At 49.7% G+C, this 15,675-nt stretch overlaps 24 non-coding genes across 24 annotated transcripts; all 24 read left to right on the forward strand.

Annotated features, from left to right (window-relative positions):
• Nucleotides 1-355: 355 nt before the first annotated feature.
• Nucleotides 356-520, forward strand: LOC135021816 (U1 spliceosomal RNA). Its single transcript, XR_010219027.1, has one exon. It is a non-coding gene; the product is annotated as a U1 spliceosomal RNA (small nuclear RNA).
• A 149-nt stretch (nt 521-669) lies between these two features.
• On the forward strand, nt 670-832 carry LOC135021828 (U1 spliceosomal RNA). The gene has a single exon (XR_010219039.1). It is a non-coding gene; the product is annotated as a U1 spliceosomal RNA (small nuclear RNA).
• A 674-nt stretch (nt 833-1,506) lies between these two features.
• On the forward strand, nt 1,507-1,670 carry LOC135021716 (U1 spliceosomal RNA). Its single transcript, XR_010218934.1, has one exon. It is a non-coding gene; the product is annotated as a U1 spliceosomal RNA (small nuclear RNA).
• Nucleotides 1,671-1,822: 152 nt separating this feature from the next.
• LOC135021826 (U1 spliceosomal RNA) lies at nt 1,823-1,985 on the forward strand. The gene has a single exon (XR_010219037.1). It is a non-coding gene; the product is annotated as a U1 spliceosomal RNA (small nuclear RNA).
• A 674-nt stretch (nt 1,986-2,659) lies between these two features.
• LOC135021717 (U1 spliceosomal RNA) lies at nt 2,660-2,823 on the forward strand. Its single transcript, XR_010218935.1, has one exon. It is a non-coding gene; the product is annotated as a U1 spliceosomal RNA (small nuclear RNA).
• Nucleotides 2,824-2,975: 152 nt separating this feature from the next.
• Nucleotides 2,976-3,138, forward strand: LOC135021769 (U1 spliceosomal RNA). The gene has a single exon (XR_010218985.1). It is a non-coding gene; the product is annotated as a U1 spliceosomal RNA (small nuclear RNA).
• A 674-nt stretch (nt 3,139-3,812) lies between these two features.
• On the forward strand, nt 3,813-3,976 carry LOC135021740 (U1 spliceosomal RNA). The gene has a single exon (XR_010218957.1). It is a non-coding gene; the product is annotated as a U1 spliceosomal RNA (small nuclear RNA).
• A 152-nt stretch (nt 3,977-4,128) lies between these two features.
• On the forward strand, nt 4,129-4,291 carry LOC135021854 (U1 spliceosomal RNA). The gene has a single exon (XR_010219060.1). It is a non-coding gene; the product is annotated as a U1 spliceosomal RNA (small nuclear RNA).
• A 671-nt stretch (nt 4,292-4,962) lies between these two features.
• LOC135021817 (U1 spliceosomal RNA) lies at nt 4,963-5,127 on the forward strand. Its single transcript, XR_010219028.1, has one exon. It is a non-coding gene; the product is annotated as a U1 spliceosomal RNA (small nuclear RNA).
• A 149-nt stretch (nt 5,128-5,276) lies between these two features.
• Nucleotides 5,277-5,439, forward strand: LOC135021786 (U1 spliceosomal RNA). Its single transcript, XR_010219002.1, has one exon. It is a non-coding gene; the product is annotated as a U1 spliceosomal RNA (small nuclear RNA).
• A 674-nt stretch (nt 5,440-6,113) lies between these two features.
• LOC135021718 (U1 spliceosomal RNA) lies at nt 6,114-6,277 on the forward strand. The gene has a single exon (XR_010218936.1). It is a non-coding gene; the product is annotated as a U1 spliceosomal RNA (small nuclear RNA).
• A 152-nt stretch (nt 6,278-6,429) lies between these two features.
• Nucleotides 6,430-6,592, forward strand: LOC135021827 (U1 spliceosomal RNA). Its single transcript, XR_010219038.1, has one exon. It is a non-coding gene; the product is annotated as a U1 spliceosomal RNA (small nuclear RNA).
• A 674-nt stretch (nt 6,593-7,266) lies between these two features.
• LOC135021719 (U1 spliceosomal RNA) lies at nt 7,267-7,430 on the forward strand. Its single transcript, XR_010218937.1, has one exon. It is a non-coding gene; the product is annotated as a U1 spliceosomal RNA (small nuclear RNA).
• A 152-nt stretch (nt 7,431-7,582) lies between these two features.
• On the forward strand, nt 7,583-7,745 carry LOC135021770 (U1 spliceosomal RNA). Its single transcript, XR_010218986.1, has one exon. It is a non-coding gene; the product is annotated as a U1 spliceosomal RNA (small nuclear RNA).
• A 674-nt stretch (nt 7,746-8,419) lies between these two features.
• LOC135021741 (U1 spliceosomal RNA) lies at nt 8,420-8,583 on the forward strand. The gene has a single exon (XR_010218958.1). It is a non-coding gene; the product is annotated as a U1 spliceosomal RNA (small nuclear RNA).
• Nucleotides 8,584-8,735: 152 nt separating this feature from the next.
• Nucleotides 8,736-8,898, forward strand: LOC135021858 (U1 spliceosomal RNA). The gene has a single exon (XR_010219064.1). It is a non-coding gene; the product is annotated as a U1 spliceosomal RNA (small nuclear RNA).
• Nucleotides 8,899-9,569: 671 nt separating this feature from the next.
• On the forward strand, nt 9,570-9,734 carry LOC135021818 (U1 spliceosomal RNA). The gene has a single exon (XR_010219029.1). It is a non-coding gene; the product is annotated as a U1 spliceosomal RNA (small nuclear RNA).
• Nucleotides 9,735-9,883: 149 nt separating this feature from the next.
• LOC135021787 (U1 spliceosomal RNA) lies at nt 9,884-10,046 on the forward strand. Its single transcript, XR_010219003.1, has one exon. It is a non-coding gene; the product is annotated as a U1 spliceosomal RNA (small nuclear RNA).
• A 674-nt stretch (nt 10,047-10,720) lies between these two features.
• Nucleotides 10,721-10,884, forward strand: LOC135021721 (U1 spliceosomal RNA). The gene has a single exon (XR_010218939.1). It is a non-coding gene; the product is annotated as a U1 spliceosomal RNA (small nuclear RNA).
• Nucleotides 10,885-11,036: 152 nt separating this feature from the next.
• Nucleotides 11,037-11,199, forward strand: LOC135021794 (U1 spliceosomal RNA). The gene has a single exon (XR_010219010.1). It is a non-coding gene; the product is annotated as a U1 spliceosomal RNA (small nuclear RNA).
• Nucleotides 11,200-11,873: 674 nt separating this feature from the next.
• On the forward strand, nt 11,874-12,037 carry LOC135021722 (U1 spliceosomal RNA). The gene has a single exon (XR_010218940.1). It is a non-coding gene; the product is annotated as a U1 spliceosomal RNA (small nuclear RNA).
• A 152-nt stretch (nt 12,038-12,189) lies between these two features.
• LOC135021771 (U1 spliceosomal RNA) lies at nt 12,190-12,352 on the forward strand. The gene has a single exon (XR_010218988.1). It is a non-coding gene; the product is annotated as a U1 spliceosomal RNA (small nuclear RNA).
• Nucleotides 12,353-13,026: 674 nt separating this feature from the next.
• On the forward strand, nt 13,027-13,190 carry LOC135021742 (U1 spliceosomal RNA). The gene has a single exon (XR_010218959.1). It is a non-coding gene; the product is annotated as a U1 spliceosomal RNA (small nuclear RNA).
• A 152-nt stretch (nt 13,191-13,342) lies between these two features.
• LOC135021885 (U1 spliceosomal RNA) lies at nt 13,343-13,505 on the forward strand. The gene has a single exon (XR_010219082.1). It is a non-coding gene; the product is annotated as a U1 spliceosomal RNA (small nuclear RNA).
• Nucleotides 13,506-15,675: the final 2,170 nt, after the last annotated feature.

Here is a 15,675-nt window from a genome sequence, read left to right on the forward strand (position 1 = left end):
TCATCCAAGCACCGCAAAAGGCCGCCATGCCCTGCACGCCCCTTTTCTCTTTTCATATGCAGATGAGGGTTGAAGCCAACTTTGACCCACTGCTTGGATGACATCACCGTATGCAAATCCGTCTTCTGCAGAACTTCCCCCAGGAATGCTTGCACTAGTTGTTGCATTTGGTTTGTTGTTTGGGGGTGCTTCAGTATTAGGCAGCCTTCTGCCCTCCCATGTTCATCTGAAAATATGTGTTCTCCCTGCAGTTGTTGTCCCCAGATGAGAGTTCCCTTGTGCTGCCTCAGTTGAATCTCCTTTACTTGACAGAGATGTGCATGAGCAGCGGCCCTCCCCAGCCCTATCCCAAATCATACTTATTTTGCATAGGAGATACCATGGTCATGAAGATTACTCTCCCAGGGTGAGGTTCATTCATTGCATTCTGGGTATGCTGACCCCTGTGATTTCCCCAAATGTGGGAAACGTGACTGCTTTATTTGTTGGTAGTGGGGGACTGTGTTTGTGTTTTCCTCTGATCTCTGGTAAAAGTCAGATTTCTTTGTTTCAGATCTTCCTCTAGCCTTGTTCTTCTTTCGAGAGTTTCCTTGTGCTGCCTCAGTTGGATCTCCTTCACTTGACAGGGGGGTGCCCGAGCAGCGACCCTCCCCAGCTCTAGCCCAACTCCTACTTACCTGCCAGGTGAGATACTATGATCATGAAGGTGCTTCTCCCAGGGCAAGCCTCACCCATTGCACTCTGGGTGTGCTGCCCCTGCGATTTCCCCAAATGTGGGAAACTTGACTGCATAATTTGTGTTTCCCCTGGTCAGGTCTCGTATAATTCAGATCTCTTTGTCTCAGGTCTCTCTCCAGCCTAGTTTGCTGTCTGTTTCCACTTCTCTTTTCTTGAGCCGCTCCCTTCTATGCCCTTGCGCACTATCCTGACTTCTCCTCCTTTCTGCTTACTTTGTGCCTTCCAACGCACAATGCGAACTACAGGTAGTGCTGCAGGGCCCACACCCTTTTACTTGCCGTTCAGAGCAGCTCTGGAGCTGTTACAGTGCCCAGCTGCTGCAAGAAATCAGCTTGAATGCTTCAGGGGCTGGGGCATAGCCAACATGAGCCCCACACCGAAGGAGGGTGGAGGTGTTTAATGCAAACTAGGGGTCAGCCAAGTGCTGCAAAAGGCCACCATGCCCTGCACGCCCCTTTTCTCTTTTCATATGCAGACGAGGGTTGAAGCCAACTTTGACCCACTGCTTGGATGACATCACCATATGCAAATCTATCTGCTGCAGGCCTTCCCCCAGGAATGCTTGCACTAGTTGTTGCATTTGGTTTGTTGTTTGGGGGTGCTTCAGTATTAGGCAGCCTTCTGCCCTCCCATGTTCATCTGAAAATATGTGTTCTCCCTGCAGTTGTTGTCCCCAGATGAGAGTTCCCTTGTGCTGCCTCAGTTGAATCTCCTTTACTTGACAGAGATGTGCCTGAGCAGCGGCCCTCCCCAGCCATATCCCAAATCATACTTATTTTGCATAGGAGATACCATTGTTATGAAGATTGTTCTCCCAGGGTGCGGTTCATTCATTGCACTCTGGGTATGCTGACCCCTGTGATTTCCCCAAATGTGGGAAACTCGACTGCATTATTTGTGGTAGTGGTGGACTGTGTTTGTGCTTTCCTCTGGTCAGCTCTGGTAAAAGTCAGATTTCTTTGTCTCAGATCTTCCTCTAGCCTTGTTCTTCTTTCGAGAGTTCCTTTGTGCTGCCTCAGTTGGATCTCCTTCACTTGACAGGGGGGTGCCCGAGCAGCGACCCTCCCCAGCTCTAGCCCAACTCCTACTTACCTGCCAGGTGAGATACTATGATCATGAAGGTGCTTCTCCAAGGGCAAGGCTCACCCATTGCACTCTGGGTGTGCTGCTCCTGCGATTTCCCCAAATGTGGGAAACTTGACTGCATAATTTGTGTTTCCCCTGGTCAGGTCTCGTATAATTCAGATATCTTTGTCTCAGGTCTCTCTCCAGCCTAGTTTGCTGTCTGTTTCCACTTCTCTTTTCTTGAGCCGCTCCCTTCTATGCCCTTGCGCACTATCCTGACTTCTCCTCCTTTCTGCTTACTTTGTGCCTTCCAACGCACAATGCGAACTACAGGTAGTGCTGCAGGGCCCACACCCTTTTACTTGCCTTACAGAGCAGCTCTGGAGCTGTTACAGTGCCCAGCTGCTGCAAGAAATCAGCTTGAATGCTTCAGGGGCTGGGGCATAGCCAACATGAGCCCCACACCGAAGGAGGGTGGAGGTGTTTAATGCAAACTAGGGGTCAGCCAAGTGCCGCAAAAGGCCACCATGCCCTGCACGCCCCTTTTCTCTTTTCATATGCAGACGAGGGTTGAAGCCAACTTTGACCCACTGCTTGGATGACATCACCATATGCAAATCTATCTGCTGCAGGCCTTCCCCCAGGAATGCTTGCACTAGTTGTTGCATTTGGTTTGTTGTTTGGGGGTGCTTCAGTATTAGGCAGCCTTCTGCCCTCCCATGTTCATCTGAAAATATGTGTTCTCCCTGCAGTTGTTGTCCCCAGATGAGAGTTCCCTTGTGCTGCCTCAGTTGAATCTCCTTTACTTGACAGAGATGTGCCTGAGCAGCGGCCCTCCCCAGCCATATCCCAAATCATACTTATTTTGCATAGGAGATACCATTGTTATGAAGATTGTTCTCCCAGGGTGCGGTTCATTCATTGCACTCTGGGTATGCTGACCCCTGTGATTTCCCCAAATGTGGGAAACTCGACTGCATTATTTGTGGTAGTGGTGGACTGTGTTTGTGCTTTCCTCTGGTCAGCTCTGGTAAAAGTCAGATTTCTTTGTCTCAGATCTTCCTCTAGCCTTGTTCTTCTTTCGAGAGTTCCTTTGTGCTGCCTCAGTTGGATCTCCTTCACTTGACAGGGGGGTGCCCGAGCAGCGACCCTCCCCAGCTCTAGCCCAACTCCTACTTACCTGCCAGGTGAGATACTATGATCATGAAGGTGCTTCTCCCAGGGCAAGGCTCACCCATTGCACTCTGGGTGTGCTGCCCCTGCAATTTCCCCAAATGTGGGAAACTTGACTGCATAATTTGTGTTTCCCCTGGTCGGCTCTCGTATAATTCAGATCTCTTTGTCTCAGGTCTCTCTCCAGCCTAGTTTGCTGTCTGTTTCCACTTCTCTTTTCTTGAGCCCCTCCCTTCTATACCCTTGTGCACTATCCTGACTTCTCCTCCCGTCTGCTTACTTTGTGCCTTCCAATGCACAATGCAAACTACAGGTAGTGCTGCAGGGCCCACACCCTTTTACTTGCCTTACAGAGCAGCTCTGGAGCTGTTACAGTGCCCAGCTGCTGCAAGAAATCAGCTTGAATGCTTCATGGGATGGGGCATGGCCAACATGAGCCCCACACCAAAGGAGGGTGGGGGTGTTTAATGCGATCTAGGGGTCATCCAAGCAGCGCAAAAGGCCGCCATGCCCTGCACGCCCCTTTTCTCTTTTCATATGCAGACGAGGGTTGAAGCCAACTTTGACCCACTGCTTGGATAACATCACCATATGCAAATCCATCTGCTGCAGGCCTTCCCCCAGGAATGCTTGCACTAGTTGTTGCATTTGGTTTGTTGTTTGGGGGTGCTTCAGTATTAGGCAGCCTTCTGCCCTCCCATGTTCATCTGAAAATATGTGTTCTCCCTGCAGTTGTTGTCCCCAGATGAGAGTTCCCTTGTGCTGCCTCAGTTGAATTTCCTTTACTTGACAGAGATGTGCCTGAGCAGCGGCCCTCCCCAGCCCTATCCCAAATCATACTTATTTTGCATAGGAGACACCATGGTCATGAAGATTGTTCACCCAGGGTGAGGTTCATTCATTGCATTCTGGGTATGCTGACCCCTGTGATTTCCCCAAATGTGGGAAACTCGCCTGCATTATTTGTGGTAGTGGGGGACTGTGTTTGTGTTTTCCGCTGGTCAGCTCTGGTAAAAGTCAGATTTCTTTGTCTCAGATCTTCCTCTAGCCTTGTTCTTCTTTCGAGAGTTCCTTTGTGCTGCCTCAGTTGGATCTCCTTCACTTGACAGGGGGGTGCCCGAGCAGCGACCCTCCCCAGCTCTAGCCCAACTCCTATTTACCTGCCAGGTGAGATACTATGATCTTGAAGGTGCTTCTCCCAGGGCAAGGCTCACCCATTGCACTCTGGCTGTGCTGCCCCTGCGATTTCCCCAAATGTGGGAAACTTGACTGCATAATTTGTGTTTCCCCTGGTCGGCTCTCGTATAGTTCAGATCTCTTTGTCTCAGGTCTCTCTCCAGCCTAGTTTGCTGTCTGTTTCCACTTCTCTTTTCTTGAGCCGCTCCCTTCTATGCCCTTGCGCACTATCCTGACTTCTCCCGTCTGCTTACTTTGTGCCTTCCAACGCACAATGCGAACTACAGGTAGTGCTGCAGGGCCCACACCCTTTTATTTGCCTTACAGAGCAGCTCTGGAGCTGTTACAGTGCCCAGCTGCTGCAAGAAATCAGCTTGAATGCTTCAGGGGCTGGGGCATAGTCAACATGAGCCCCACACCGAAGGAGGGTGGAGGTGTTTAATGCGAACTAGGGGTCATCCAAGCACCGCAAAAGGCCGCCATGCCCTGCACGCCCCTTTTCTCTTTTCATATGCAGATGAGGGTTGAAGCCAACTTTGACCCACTGCTTGGATGACATCACCGTATGCAAATCCGTCTTCTGCAGAACTTCCCCCAGGAATGCTTGCACTAGTTGTTGCATTTGGTTTGTTGTTTGGGGGTGCTTCAGTATTAGGCAGCCTTCTGCCCTCCCATGTTCATCTGAAAATATGTGTTCTCCCTGCAGTTGTTGTCCCCAGATGAGAGTTCCCTTGTGCTGCCTCAGTTGAATCTCCTTTACTTGACAGAGATGTGCATGAGCAGCGGCCCTCCCCAGCCCTATCCCAAATCATACTTATTTTGCATAGGAGATACCATGGTCATGAAGATTACTCTCCCAGGGTGAGGTTCATTCATTGCATTCTGGGTATGCTGACCCCTGTGATTTCCCCAAATGTGGGAAACGTGACTGCTTTATTTGTTGGTAGTGGGGGACTGTGTTTGTGTTTTCCTCTGATCTCTGGTAAAAGTCAGATTTCTTTGTTTCAGATCTTCCTCTAGCCTTGTTCTTCTTTCGAGAGTTTCCTTGTGCTGCCTCAGTTGGATCTCCTTCACTTGACAGGGGGGTGCCCGAGCAGCGACCCTCCCCAGCTCTAGCCCAACTCCTACTTACCTGCCAGGTGAGATACTATGATCATGAAGGTGCTTCTCCCAGGGCAAGGCTCACCCATTGCACTCTGGGTGTGCTGCCCCTGCGATTTCCCCAAATGTGGGAAACTTGACTGCATAATTTGTGTTTCCCCTGGTCAGGTCTCGTATAATTCAGATCTCTTTGTCTCAGGTCTCTCTCCAGCCTAGTTTGCTGTCTGTTTCCACTTCTCTTTTCTTGAGCCGCTCCCTTCTATGCCCTTGCGCACTATCCTGACTTCTCCTCCTTTCTGCTTACTTTGTGCCTTCCAACGCACAATGCGAACTACAGGTAGTGCTGCAGGGCCCACACCCTTTTACTTGCCTTACAGAGCAGCTCTGGAGCTGTTACAGTGCCCAGCTGCTGCAAGAAATCAGCTTGAATGCTTCAGGGGCTGGGGCATAGCCAACATGAGCCCCACACCGAAGGAGGGTGGAGGTGTTTAATGCAAACTAGGGGTCAGCCAAGTGCTGCAAAAGGCCACCATGCCCTGCACGCCCCTTTTCTCTTTTCATATGCAGACGAGGGTTGAAGCCAACTTTGACCCACTGCTTGGATGACATCACCATATGCAAATCTATCTGCTGCAGGCCTTCCCCCAGGAATGCTTGCACTAGTTGTTGCATTTGGTTTGTTGTTTGGGGGTGCTTCAGTATTAGGCAGCCTTCTGCCCTCCCATGTTCATCTGAAAATATGTGTTCTCCCTGCAGTTGTTGTCCCCAGATGAGAGTTCCCTTGTGCTGCCTCAGTTGAATCTCCTTTACTTGACAGAGATGTGCCTGAGCAGCGGCCCTCCCCAGCCATATCCCAAATCATACTTATTTTGCATAGGAGATACCATTGTTATGAAGATTGTTCTCCCAGGGTGCGGTTCATTCATTGCACTCTGGGTATGCTGACCCCTGTGATTTCCCCAAATGTGGGAAACTCGACTGCATTATTTGTGGTAGTGGTGGACTGTGTTTGTGCTTTCCTCTGGTCAGCTCTGGTAAAAGTCAGATTTCTTTGTCTCAGATCTTCCTCTAGCCTTGTTCTTCTTTCGAGAGTTCCTTTGTGCTGCCTCAGTTGGATCTCCTTCACTTGACAGGGGGGTGCCCGAGCAGCGACCCTCCCCAGCTCTAGCCCAACTCCTACTTACCTGCCAGGTGAGATACTATGATCATGAAGGTGCTTCTCCAAGGGCAAGGCTCACCCATTGCACTCTGGGTGTGCTGCTCCTGCGATTTCCCCAAATGTGGGAAACTTGACTGCATAATTTGTGTTTCCCCTGGTCAGGTCTCGTATAATTCAGATATCTTTGTCTCAGGTCTCTCTCCAGCCTAGTTTGCTGTCTGTTTCCACTTCTCTTTTCTTGAGCCGCTCCCTTCTATGCCCTTGCGCACTATCCTGACTTCTCCTCCTTTCTGCTTACTTTGTGCCTTCCAACGCACAATGCGAACTACAGGTAGTGCTGCAGGGCCCACACCCTTTTACTTGCCTTACAGAGCAGCTCTGGAGCTGTTACAGTGCCCAGCTGCTGCAAGAAATCAGCTTGAATGCTTCAGGGGCTGGGGCATAGCCAACATGAGCCCCACACCGAAGGAGGGTGGAGGTGTTTAATGCAAACTAGGGGTCAGCCAAGTGCCGCAAAAGGCCACCATGCCCTGCACGCCCCTTTTCTCTTTTCATATGCAGACGAGGGTTGAAGCCAACTTTGACCCACTGCTTGGATGACATCACCATATGCAAATCTATCTGCTGCAGGCCTTCCCCCAGGAATGCTTGCACTAGTTGTTGCATTTGGTTTGTTGTTTGGGGGTGCTTCAGTATTAGGCAGCCTTCTGCCCTCCCATGTTCATCTGAAAATATGTGTTCTCCCTGCAGTTGTTGTCCCCAGATGAGAGTTCCCTTGTGCTGCCTCAGTTGAATCTCCTTTACTTGACAGAGATGTGCCTGAGCAGCGGCCCTCCCCAGCCATATCCCAAATCATACTTATTTTGCATAGGAGATACCATTGTTATGAAGATTGTTCTCCCAGGGTGCGGTTCATTCATTGCACTCTGGGTATGCTGACCCCTGTGATTTCCCCAAATGTGGGAAACTCGACTGCATTATTTGTGGTAGTGGTGGACTGTGTTTGTGCTTTCCTCTGGTCAGCTCTGGTAAAAGTCAGATTTCTTTGTCTCAGATCTTCCTCTAGCCTTGTTCTTCTTTCGAGAGTTCCTTTGTGCTGCCTCAGTTGGATCTCCTTCACTTGACAGGGGGGTGCCCGAGCAGCGACCCTCCCCAGCTCTAGCCCAACTCCTACTTACCTGCCAGGTGAGATACTATGATCATGAAGGTGCTTCTCCCAGGGCAAGGCTCACCCATTGCACTCTGGGTGTGCTGCCCCTGCAATTTCCCCAAATGTGGGAAACTTGACTGCATAATTTGTGTTTCCCCTGGTCGGCTCTCGTATAATTCAGATCTCTTTGTCTCAGGTCTCTCTCCAGCCTAGTTTGCTGTCTGTTTCCACTTCTCTTTTCTTGAGCCCCTCCCTTCTATACCCTTGTGCACTATCCTGACTTCTCCTCCCGTCTGCTTACTTTGTGCCTTCCAATGCACAATGCAAACTACAGGTAGTGCTGCAGGGCCCACACCCTTTTACTTGCCTTACAGAGCAGCTCTGGAGCTGTTACAGTGCCCAGCTGCTGCAAGAAATCAGCTTGAATGCTTCATGGGATGGGGCATGGCCAACATGAGCCCCACACCAAAGGAGGGTGGGGGTGTTTAATGCGATCTAGGGGTCATCCAAGCAGCGCAAAAGGCCGCCATGCCCTGCACGCCCCTTTTCTCTTTTCATATGCAGACGAGGGTTGAAGCCAACTTTGACCCACTGCTTGGATAACATCACCATATGCAAATCCATCTGCTGCAGGCCTTCCCCCAGGAATGCTTGCACTAGTTGTTGCATTTGGTTTGTTGTTTGGGGGTGCTTCAGTATTAGGCAGCCTTCTGCCCTCCCATGTTCATCTGAAAATATGTGTTCTCCCTGCAGTTGTTGTCCCCAGATGAGAGTTCCCTTGTGCTGCCTCAGTTGAATTTCCTTTACTTGACAGAGATGTGCCTGAGCAGCGGCCCTCCCCAGCCCTATCCCAAATCATACTTATTTTGCATAGGAGACACCATGGTCATGAAGATTGTTCACCCAGGGTGAGGTTCATTCATTGCATTCTGGGTATGCTGACCCCTGTGATTTCCCCAAATGTGGGAAACTCGCCTGCATTATTTGTGGTAGTGGGGGACTGTGTTTGTGTTTTCCGCTGGTCAGCTCTGGTAAAAGTCAGATTTCTTTGTCTCAGATCTTCCTCTAGCCTTGTTCTTCTTTCGAGAGTTCCATTGTGCTGCCTCAGTTGGATCTCCTTCACTTGACAGGGGGGTGCCCGAGCAGCGACCCTCCCCAGCTCTAGCCCAACTCCTATTTACCTGCCAGGTGAGATACTATGATCTTGAAGGTGCTTCTCCCAGGGCAAGGCTCACCCATTGCACTCTGGCTGTGCTGCCCCTGCGATTTCCCCAAATGTGGGAAACTTGACTGCATAATTTGTGTTTCCCCTGGTCGGCTCTCGTATAATTCAGATCTCTTTGTCTCAGGTCTCTCTCCAGCCTAGTTTGCTGTCTGTTTCCACTTCTCTTTTCTTGAGCCGCTCCCTTCTATGCCCTTGCGCACTATCCTGACTTCTCCCGTCTGCTTACTTTGTGCCTTCCAACGCACAATGCGAACTACAGGTAGTGCTGCAGGGCCCACACCCTTTTATTTGCCTTACAGAGCAGCTCTGGAGCTGTTACAGTGCCCAGCTGCTGCAAGAAATCAGCTTGAATGCTTCAGGGGCTGGGGCATAGTCAACATGAGCCCCACACCGAAGGAGGGTGGAGGTGTTTAATGCGAACTAGGGGTCATCCAAGCACCGCAAAAGGCCGCCATGCCCTGCACGCCCCTTTTCTCTTTTCATATGCAGATGAGGGTTGAAGCCAACTTTGACCCACTGCTTGGATGACATCACCGTATGCAAATCCGTCTTCTGCAGAACTTCCCCCAGGAATGCTTGCACTAGTTGTTGCATTTGGTTTGTTGTTTGGGGGTGCTTCAGTATTAGGCAGCCTTCTGCCCTCCCATGTTCATCTGAAAATATGTGTTCTCCCTGCAGTTGTTGTCCCCAGATGAGAGTTCCCTTGTGCTGCCTCAGTTGAATCTCCTTTACTTGACAGAGATGTGCATGAGCAGCGGCCCTCCCCAGCCCTATCCCAAATCATACTTATTTTGCATAGGAGATACCATGGTCATGAAGATTACTCTCCCAGGGTGAGGTTCATTCATTGCATTCTGGGTATGCTGACCCCTGTGATTTCCCCAAATGTGGGAAACGTGACTGCTTTATTTGTTGGTAGTGGGGGACTGTGTTTGTGTTTTCCTCTGATCTCTGGTAAAAGTCAGATTTCTTTGTTTCAGATCTTCCTCTAGCCTTGTTCTTCTTTCGAGAGTTTCCTTGTGCTGCCTCAGTTGGATCTCCTTCACTTGACAGGGGGGTGCCCGAGCAGCGACCCTCCCCAGCTCTAGCCCAACTCCTACTTACCTGCCAGGTGAGATACTATGATCATGAAGGTGCTTCTCCCAGGGCAAGGCTCACCCATTGCACTCTGGGTGTGCTGCCCCTGCGATTTCCCCAAATGTGGGAAACTTGACTGCATAATTTGTGTTTCCCCTGGTCAGGTCTCGTATAATTCAGATCTCTTTGTCTCAGGTCTCTCTCCAGCCTAGTTTGCTGTCTGTTTCCACTTCTCTTTTCTTGAGCCGCTCCCTTCTATGCCCTTGCGCACTATCCTGACTTCTCCTCCTTTCTGCTTACTTTGTGCCTTCCAACGCACAATGCGAACTACAGGTAGTGCTGCAGGGCCCACACCCTTTTACTTGCCTTACAGAGCAGCTCTGGAGCTGTTACAGTGCCCAGCTGCTGCAAGAAATCAGCTTGAATGCTTCAGGGGCTGGGGCATAGCCAACATGAGCCCCACACCGAAGGAGGGTGGAGGTGTTTAATGCAAACTAGGGGTCAGCCAAGTGCTGCAAAAGGCCACCATGCCCTGCACGCCCCTTTTCTCTTTTCATATGCAGACGAGGGTTGAAGCCAACTTTGACCCACTGCTTGGATGACATCACCATATGCAAATCTATCTGCTGCAGGCCTTCCCCCAGGAATGCTTGCACTAGTTGTTGCATTTGGTTTGTTGTTTGGGGGTGCTTCAGTATTAGGCAGCCTTCTGCCCTCCCATGTTCATCTGAAAATATGTGTTCTCCCTGCAGTTGTTGTCCCCAGATGAGAGTTCCCTTGTGCTGCCTCAGTTGAATCTCCTTTACTTGACAGAGATGTGCCTGAGCAGCGGCCCTCCCCAGCCATATCCCAAATCATACTTATTTTGCATAGGAGATACCATTGTTATGAAGATTGTTCTCCCAGGGTGCGGTTCATTCATTGCACTCTGGGTATGCTGACCCCTGTGATTTCCCCAAATGTGGGAAACTCGACTGCATTATTTGTGGTAGTGGTGGACTGTGTTTGTGCTTTCCTCTGGTCAGCTCTGGTAAAAGTCAGATTTCTTTGTCTCAGATCTTCCTCTAGCCTTGTTCTTCTTTCGAGAGTTCCTTTGTGCTGCCTCAGTTGGATCTCCTTCACTTGACAGGGGGGTGCCCGAGCAGCGACCCTCCCCAGCTCTAGCCCAACTCATACTTACCTGCCAGGTGAGATACTATGATCATGAAGGTGCTTCTCCAAGGGCAAGGCTCACCCATTGCACTCTGGGTGTGCTGCTCCTGCGATTTCCCCAAATGTGGGAAACTTGACTGCATAATTTGTGTTTCCCCTGGTCAGGTCTCGTATAATTCAGATATCTTTGTCTCAGGTCTCTCTCCAGCCTAGTTTGCTGTCTGTTTCCACTTCTCTTTTCTTGAGCCGCTCCCTTCTATGCCCTTGCGCACTATCCTGACTTCTCCTCCTTTCTGCTTACTTTGTGCCTTCCAACGCACAATGCGAACTACAGGTAGTGCTGCAGGGCCCACACCCTTTTACTTGCCTTACAGAGCAGCTCTGGAGCTGTAACAGTGCCCAGCTGCTGCAAGAAATCAGCTTGAATGCTTCAGGGGCTGGGGCATAGCCAACATGAGCCCCACACCGAAGGAGGGTGGAGGTGTTTAATGCAAACTAGGGGTCAGCCAAGTGCCGCAAAAGGCCACCATGCCCTGCACGCCCCTTTTCTCTTTTCATATGCAGACGAGGGTTGAAGCCAACTTTGACCCACTGCTTGGATGACATCACCATATGCAAATCTATCTGCTGCAGGCCTTCCTCCAGGAATGCTTGCACTAGTTGTTGCATTTGGTTTGTTGTTTGGGGGTGCTTCAGTATTAGGCAGCCTTCTGCCCTCCCATGTTCATCTGAAAATATGTGTTCTCCCTGCAGTTGTTGTCCCCAGATGAGAGTTCCCTTGTGCTGCCTCAGTTGAATCTCCTTTACTTGACAGAGATGTGCCTGAGCAGCGGCCCTCCCCAGCCATATCCCAAATCATACTTATTTTGCATAGGAGATACCATTGTTATGAAGATTGTTCTCCCAGGGTGCGGTTCATTCATTGCACTCTGGGTATGCTGACCCCTGTGATTTCCCCAAATGTGGGAAACTCGACTGCATTATTTGTGGTAGTGGTGGACTGTGTTTGTGCTTTCCTCTGGTCAGCTCTGGTAAAAGTCAGATTTCTTTGTCTCAGATCTTCCTCTAGCCTTGTTCTTCTTTCGAGAGTTCCTTTGTGCTGCCTCAGTTGGATCTCCTTCACTTGACAGGGGGGTGCCCGAGCAGCGACCCTCCCCAGCTCTAGCCCAACTCCTACTTACCTGCCAGGTGAGATACTATGATCATGAAGGTGCTTCTCCCAGGGCAAGGCTCACCCATTGCACTCTGGGTGTGCTGCCCCTGCAATTTCCCCAAATGTGGGAAACTTGACTGCATAATTTGTGTTTCCCCTGGTCGGCTCTCGTATAATTCAGATCTCTTTGTCTCAGGTCTCTCTCCAGCCTAGTTTGCTGTCTGTTTCCACTTCTCTTTTCTTGAGCCCCTCCCTTCTATACCCTTGTGCACTATCCTGACTTCTCCTCCCGTCTGCTTACTTTGTGCCTTCCAATGCACAATGCAAACTACAGGTAGTGCTGCAGGGCCCACACCCTTTTACTTGCCTTACAGAGCAGCTCTGGAGCTGTTACAGTGCCCAGCTGCTGCAAGAAATCAGCTTGAATGCTTCATGGGATGGGGCATGGCCAACATGAGCCCCACACCAAAGGAGGGTGGGGGTGTTTAATGCGATCTAGGGGTCATCCAAGCAGCGCAAAAGGCCGCCATGCCCTGCACGCCCCTTTTCTCTTTTCATATGCAGATGAGGGTTGAAGCCAACTTTGACCCACTGCTTGGATAACATCACCATATGCAAATCCATCTGCTGCAGGCCTTCCCCCAGGAATGCTTGCACTAGTTGTTGCATTTGGTTTGTTGTTTGGGGGTGCTTCAGTATTAGGCAGCCTTCTGCCCTCCCATGTTCATCTGAAAATATGTGTTCTCCCTGCAGTTGTTGTCCCCAGATGAGAGTTCCCTTGTGCTGCCTCAGTTGAATTTCCTTTACTTGACAGAGATGTGCCTGAGCAGCGGCCCTCCCCAGCCCTATCCCAAATCATACTTATTTTGCATAGGAGACACCATGGTCATGAAGATTGTTCACCCAGGGTGAGGTTCATTCATTGCATTCTGGGTATGCTGACCCCTGTGATTTCCCCAAATGTGGGAAACTCGCCTGCATTATTTGTGGTAGTGGGGGACTGTGTTTGTGTTTTCCGCTGGTCAGCTCTGGTAAAAGTCAGATTTCTTTGTCTCAGATCTTCCTCTAGCCTTGTTCTTCTTTCGAGAGTTCCATTGTGCTGCCTCAGTTGGATCTCCTTCACTTGACAGGGGGGTGCCCGAGCAGCGACCCTCCCCAGCTCTAGCCCAACTCCTATTTACCTGCCAGGTGAGATACTATGATCTTGAAGGTGCTTCTCCAAGATCAAGGCTCACCCATTGCACTCTGGCTGTGCTGCCCCTGCGATTTCCCCAAATGTGGGAAACTTGACTGCATAATTTGTGTTTCCCCTGGTCGGCTCTCGTATAATTCAGATCTCTTTGTCTCAGGTCTCTCTCCAGCCTAGTTTGCTGTCTGTTTCCACTTCTCTTTTCTTGAGCCGCTCCCTTCTATGCCCTTGCGCACTATCCTGACTTCTCCCGTCTGCTTACTTTGTGCCTTCCAACGCACAATGCGAACTACAGGTAGTGCTGCAGGGCCCACACCCTTTTATTTGCCTTACAGAGCAGCTCTGGAGCTGTTACAGTGCCCAGCTGCTGCAAGAAATCAGCTTGAATGCTTCAGGGGCTGGGGCATAGTCAACATGAGCCCCACACCGAAGGAGGGTGGAGGTGTTTAATGCGAACTAGGGGTCATCCAAGCGCCGCAAAATGCCGCCATGCCCTGCATAACCCTTTTCTCTTTTCATATGCAGATGAGGGTTCCAGCCAACTTTGGCCCACTGCTTGGATGACATCACCGTATGCAAATTCGTCTCCTGCAGACCTTCCCCCAGGAATGCTTGTACTAGTTATTGCATATGGTTTGATATTTGATGGTGCTTCAGTATTAGGCAGCCTTCCGCCCTCCCATGTTCATCTGAAAAGATGTGGTCTCCCTGCAGTTGTTGTCCCCAGACGAGAGTTCCCTTGTGCTTCCTCAGTTGAATCTCCTTAACTTGACGGGGGAGGGGCTGCCCGAGCAGCCACCCTCCCCAGCCCTATCCCAACTCATACTTATTTTGCATATGAGATCTCTATATCATGAAGATTGTTCTCACAGGGTGAGGTTCATCCATTATATTTTAAAATAGGAAGGTTCAAATTACATATTTGAATTGCATCTATGTGCTGGATTCAAATGTCCCCCCCCCTTCCTTTCTCAATTGTGCCCATCAGCAGCTATTCTAAGGTTGCTGCCAATGGGTGTGACACATTAATTTCTTCTGTGGGGTACACTGGACTCCACAAGGATTCACATTGGGGTGTAGAGTAGGATCTTGATCTGAGGCACCAACCGGCTCAAAGCTTTTGACTGTTCCCAAGATGCTCAGCGCATTCTCCTCTATAACCCCGCTTCCATGAACAGGGAGCTCAGTTTGTAGTTGTTGCCTTCAGTAGCAGGCCACTTAACAGGGGCCTGCCTCAAGCAGCCTATTCTTAGCTATTAATTTTGACAAGAAAAGAAGAACTTTTTTTATGAGAATCTACAAGGGCTGCAGCAGGCTAGGTCTAATAGACATCTTTACTGCAGCTTCATCACTCCCAGCGGCACTGTATACTCCCGTGCCCTGGTTGCTGGGTCACTGCAGCGGAGGCTCCGGTTTCTTCCTAAGGTCAGTCACACACAATGTAACACCCCGGTATAACAAGTGTGTAAACTATGTGGAACAGGTCAGGGATACCTTGATGGACTATTCCTCCTTCAGCAGCAGCTCTTCTCTATTCCTGGCAGAGAGGCAAGGTTTCCCCAGACACAAAGAAAGGCAGGCAGGGCTTTGTATGAAAGAATAAATGGTTTACCACATAACTCAGAAAAGGAACTGATTACAGTAGGGAAGGGAAAGATTTGATTCAAGCAACTTAAACACAGACACCATATACACTTTAAGTCATTACACAAATGGTAATATAACTAAATCTGAGATTAATACTATGTTGCTTAGTAATAGAAATCAACTTATGCAGACAATATTTAAGTCCAAGATAACATTGGTGTCACTGCAGGGAGTCTCTATGTGCACGTTGGGGCCCGGTTATGTTGTTACATAGTTATATGCAGCTATTGTCTCCTTTAGCTGTGAACAAAATATTGTAGCTCTGTGTAGTAAAGATGATTGTTTAAAACAAACTGGAGCTGCTTCCCATGTAAATCGCTGCATAGGTATAGTAAATATAGGATAATGTCCTTTGCAGTGGAGTAGGTTTCAGTATAAATATGGATTTATCTCACCCAGTCAATAGATGTTTCTGAGGCAGTTTCCCCTCAGATGTAGGCCAGTCAGCATTGGTATAAAGGCTTTATACTCTCCTGTCTCTGACACTTGCTGTGCACTCTCTTGGCTGAGAGTGTCATGGCGTTCTTACTTGTTAATTGCTGCACTTCCACTGCTGTATTTTGCACTACTGCTTACTCTCTCATGCAATTTTCAGCTTATTTGTCTCCCCTCTCTCAGCTGCTCATCTCTGCGTAATGGCGTCGCCAGCTCTTTCCTCACCATGGCTCCA

The sequence above is a fragment of the Pseudophryne corroboree genome, unplaced genomic scaffold, assembly GCF_028390025.1.
Source record: "Pseudophryne corroboree isolate aPseCor3 unplaced genomic scaffold, aPseCor3.hap2 scaffold_373, whole genome shotgun sequence".
Lineage (NCBI taxonomy): Eukaryota > Metazoa > Chordata > Amphibia > Anura > Myobatrachidae > Pseudophryne > Pseudophryne corroboree.